Source organism: Phalangium opilio, unplaced genomic scaffold (genome assembly GCF_054372755.1).
Source record: "Phalangium opilio isolate 3A_F unplaced genomic scaffold, DU_Popi_V2 ptg000100l_1, whole genome shotgun sequence".
In the NCBI taxonomy this organism is placed as follows: domain Eukaryota; kingdom Metazoa; phylum Arthropoda; class Arachnida; order Opiliones; family Phalangiidae; genus Phalangium; species Phalangium opilio.
The window spans coordinates 2,897,596-2,902,600 of NW_028324203.1; the positions used below are offsets into that span (position 1 = coordinate 2,897,596).

Sequence of the window (5,005 nt, forward strand, 5' to 3'; positions counted from 1 at the left end):
AGCTAGCATTGTGCAGACTACAGTCTGGGAAATAGCAATCTTCCTTTTGGACTAGTTTTTAAATTCAAAAAATGGGGGTTACTGGTCCCGACTCCCCAAAGGATTAGTTTAAAAAAATCCTAAATTCCCCGACTAGGGTGGGAAATAAGGATTTTTTAAACAGGGCGGTTGGCCACCAAATCCCCCCCCCGCCCTCGAATATAGAGTAACGTCATACCCTTCTATCTCTTAGCTCAGTGTCATCCCCCGTACCAGGCACGTAGAGTATCCCCTCTTACAAAAGCGCCCCTATGTCTGAACACTGGTTACCCATGAATTTTCCCAGTGGTCCCGTGAACTACTGACCCCCCTCCGATTTAATTTTTAAACTGTACCAGTCAATTTTGAAACCGGTAATTGTGCCACCACCTTATTTCACACGCTGACGTGCACTCGTGCTGCCGTGCAGCCAAAGCGTGATCGAGTGGGCTGTGCTTGATTTTTTGTTCGGGCCGCTAAACCAGGGATAAGGGAGTTGAGATGGATTGGAAATGATGATGGGCGACCTGCGGCACCGTATCTCTCCCAATGTACCTCGCGCACGCCCCTACCCTTCGGTAGGCGTTGCCATGTGCTACCGCGTAGCGCCATTTTATGTGTACGAGAACTAGCTTCTATTTTTAAGATAGAGGGAGCGTCCTTTTCAATTTCGTCCGGTACGACCAGGGTGGGAAATAAGGATTTTTTTAAAACTGGACATTGGGCCAGCAACCCCCCTGGCCTGGAATAAATAAACTTGTCCATGACCATTGACCAGGGCGCGTCGTCTGCTAAACTAAAGAAGTGGGTAATTAAAATAGTTCAGATATTGTCTGGACCCTGGTTACCGTAGAATTTTCGTAGTGGTCCCGTGGACCACTGACCCCCCTCCGAATTTTTAAACGGGTCATTTGCCCTGTGCCAGCGCCTTATTTCCCACGCTGGGTACGACCAAGGTTCGTAAAGAAAGCGCTCGACCCTACCTAACCGCTGAGGATGCTGTGAGGACTACGGTGCCGTAGGTAGGGGTACAGAGGCAACGCTATACGGGACTTACGAGGTTACCACCCCCTTTTTGGAGAGTTGTTCTGCCAAGGCTACGGAGCGCGTTCGACGACAGGGAATGTCAGCCACTAACTTAAGGCCGCCGACAGGTTATGGCAGCGCCCACAGAAATACCTCTCGTAAATCCCGTATAGGTATGGTGGTTTCCACTCCATTCCTCTCTCCTACAAGGCTAAACTTAAAGCTTAAAGTTTAGCCGGGAGTGTGGCGCACTCCTGTAAGTCAAGCTTCTGGGAGACAAAGTTTGAGGGTATACGATACATGTCGGCGATCCTACCCTATAGGTGCCTGGCGCTTTGAACTTAATAAAACCAACACCAAGACCATGTAAGAACAAGAAAGTGTGCCTAGTGCCACCAGCAACAACCGTTGAACAGCGTACACAACGATAGTGCAATGAAGTAATTGTCGTGTGAATTCGAATTTAACAGAAATTATTACATAAAACTATTGGTATACAGAACGCACCTCTAGTAGTAGTGCAACATTCGTAAACGCGCATCGCTTGTGAGAAACAGAAGAACATAAATCGGTGGAGTCTGGATTTTACGCCATGTTTAGTGATGGTTTTAATAAGTAATTATATGTGATGAAATTTTCCCGGTGCAGATTACCATATGCATTCGGTCTGAAATTCATCAATAACAAAAGCACACGACCCGAACTTGCAGTGTTACCGCAACAGTGACGGTCACAAACCAATGCAGTTTCTGATTATCGAAAATAGTCGAGTTATAATTGTGTCAAAAACCTCACAAAATACTAAACATGTTTCAAACAGGAGCCATTTCACAAGAGGTTCTTTAACTGTACTTTCGAATGTTGTGTGAAGCCTCAACAATTATACATAATTTTTGGGGTTATTGAAGAAACATTTTGTTGGGTTGATAATATGGCGGTGTTTAATAATTTTATAAATTGTGAACTATTCAATTGAAGATCATTGTATTACTATGAATTATAAAAATTAAAAGGAATTCATCGTGCACATGTTTCGTTCATTATTTTTTCAGAATTTACTTCAAAGAAATAATAATCCCAAAAAAAAAACCGATAAATTATGGTTTTGAAAAAAAAATTCCTTTCCTTTTCTTTGGGATATTAACCATTTTCAACTAAAGATACCTTGTGGTTCATTGTAAACAAATGGCACTAGATGCTCTCATAGTTCAGTTTTTTCTTTCCAGCTAAGCAAGGGCAGTTTAAGAGACTTAATTGGTACCATTTCCATGGAGGAAAACTCGTTTCTGGAGTTGTTTTTAAAAGTAGTGGCAAATTAGAATTTTGTCTTTTTTTCCCATAAAATCCTATGGAAACGGTAAATAATAATTAGTTATAATATTTAATTAATTTTATACACAAATTGGTACCATTTCAATGGAGAAAAAGTCGTTTCTGGAGAAGCTTGTAAAAATTTAAAAGTAGTGGCAAATTCAATTTTTGTCTTTTTTCAAATGAAATCCTATGAAAACGGTAAAAAATAATAAGTAATAATATTTAATTAATTTTAGACACTAATTGGTACCATTTCCATGGAGGAAAACTCGTTTCTGGAGTGGTTTTTAAAAGTAGTGGCAAATTCAATTTTTGTCTTTTTTCAAATGAAATCCTATGAAAACGGTAAATAATAATTAGTAATAATATTTAATTAATTTTAGACACTAATTGGTACCATTTCCATGGAGGAAAACTCGTTTCTGGAGTGGTTTTTAAAAGTAGTGGCAAATTCAATTTTTGTCTTTTTTCAAATGAAATCCTATGAAAACGGTAAATAATAATTAGTAATAATATTTAATTAATTTTAGACACTAATTGGTACCATTTCCATGGAGGAAAACTCGTTTCTGGAGTGGTTTTTAAAAGAAGGGGCAAATTTTGTCTTTTTTTTCCCATAAAATCCTATGGAAACGGTAAATAATAATTAGTAATAATATTTAATTAATTTTAGACACTAATTGGTACCATATCCATGGAGGAAAACTAGTTTCTGGAGTTGTTTTTAAAAGTAGTGGCAAATTAGAATTTTTGTCTTTTTTTCTAATGAAATCCTATGAAAACGGTAAATAATAATTAGAAATAATATTTAATTAATTTTAGACACTAATTGGTACCATTTCCATGGAGGAAAACTCCTTTGTCAAAGAATTTACGCATAAAAGTCTTAGAAACTGAAAAATAATGCTATTATTTTTTCAACATTTTGTAAAATTATTAACTTTACAGTGTTTTTCTACATTATTTCGATTAAAAGCTAAGCAATTAAGATGTATTTCTTTAATTTCTCTGGGGAATTACATCCTCGGCTTCTTCATAAGTTGTAGTACTAAGCAGACGATGGTTGGTAAGTTGTCACATAGTTTTTGACATTTGTGATTTCCTCTTATTATTTGTTAGTTTGTATAATTCTATTGGCAAGTTTGTAAAAAAAATGAAAAAATTATGGGCAAATTAGTATAAGATTTTACAAACTTTTCTATTGGCAAGTTTGTAAAAAAATTTAAAAAGTATTGGCAAATTAGTATAAAATTTTTGCAAACTTTTCGAGGGGTAAGCTACAACTAGTATTGGCAAGTTTGCAAAAAAAGTTTGTAAAAAATCTATTGGCAAATTAGGACCACCCCCGCTACGAAGATAGGTTTTTGCTGACAGAATAAATGATAGATTCAATCACACCATCACTGATTCCTGTCATCAAATTAATATTTTTAATTCAGCCTCTTCCAAGCACGAGATTACAAATTATACGGATGTACAGTGTGTTAATTAATTAATATAAATTTTGGATAAATATGTAACACACTGTCATTATTAAATTTCTGAAGAGAGGAAAAAAGGTTGAAATGAATTTTTTTTAAATTTTAAAAGCAAATTTGGCTCAGAAAAAACCCATCGCCAGAAGCCTGTCTTATAAAATTTTCACTAGATGATTCGTTCAAGAATGTCTAGAATTAAGTCGCATAGAAGCATGAATCTATATAACTATAACTATGAATATACAGCTCTATCGTATGCCCCTTCTATCATGTCGATTTGATTTGGGTGTTACCCTCCTAGCTTTGACGCGTTTTGCGTAGCTCAAATGGCCAATCATGAGACAAGAGGAAGTGACGTTTCGAATTTACACCCCCCCGGACTCCACCTCCCTTCTCCCGCTCCTAACACTAGCAGACACGTGACTGATGTCTCCTTTCGCCCAAACGGTTAGACAGCGTAACGCAGCTTTATACTCATAGTTATATAGATTCATGATAGAAGTAATAAATATTTCACCTAAGTCAGCTGACTTGGCCAGGTAGGGCATAGCCCACTCGATCCATGCTCACGGACGCTGCTCTGCATCTTGCGGCGTGTTACGCGCGATCGAGTGGGCTAGGGGCAGGTTAAACAAATATGGGGCTGCCAGGCCAGGGTGGAAAATAAGGATTTTTTTAAACTGGACATTGGGCCAGCATGGATTTATAATAGAAGCTTACGCTTCCTGGATATTCCACTCGCCTTAAAACGCGCACAACATTTATGCCATAAAAATTCGCGCGCGTGTAGACTGGGGGGCTGATGACGTAGAAATTGAGCCAAATTCAGAGGGGGTGGAAGTTTTTCACGCGATCGAGTTCTAATTTTTAATAGCGCGCGAGAAATAATTTTTAGAAAAGCGCGCACACACGCGCTCCGAGAGTAAAAAGTTTGCCTCAATTTCTACGTCATCAGCCCCCAGTCCCCACGCGCGCGAATTTTTATGGCATAAATGTGTTTAAAATCAAAATGCCTTACTGAAGGCTACAGTGAAATATCCAGGAAGCGTAAGCTTCTATTATAAATCCATGGGGCCAGCGATCCCTGTCGCCTAGAATAAATAAACTGGTCCATGACCACCGACCAGGGCGCGTCGTCTGCTAAATTGAACAAGTGGATAATTACCATA

General features: G+C 38.4%; 1 long non-coding RNA gene across 1 annotated transcript; it reads right to left on the minus strand.

Annotated features, from left to right (window-relative positions):
• Nucleotides 1–2,167: 2,167 nt before the first annotated feature.
• Nucleotides 2,168–2,958, minus strand: LOC149632455 (uncharacterized). Its single transcript, XR_016373859.1, has 3 exons — nt 2,903–2,958; nt 2,609–2,839; nt 2,168–2,390 (listed from the first exon to the last, which is right to left on the minus strand). It is a non-coding gene; the product is annotated as an uncharacterized LOC149632455 (long non-coding RNA).
• Between the last annotated feature and the right edge of the window lie 2,047 nt (nt 2,959–5,005).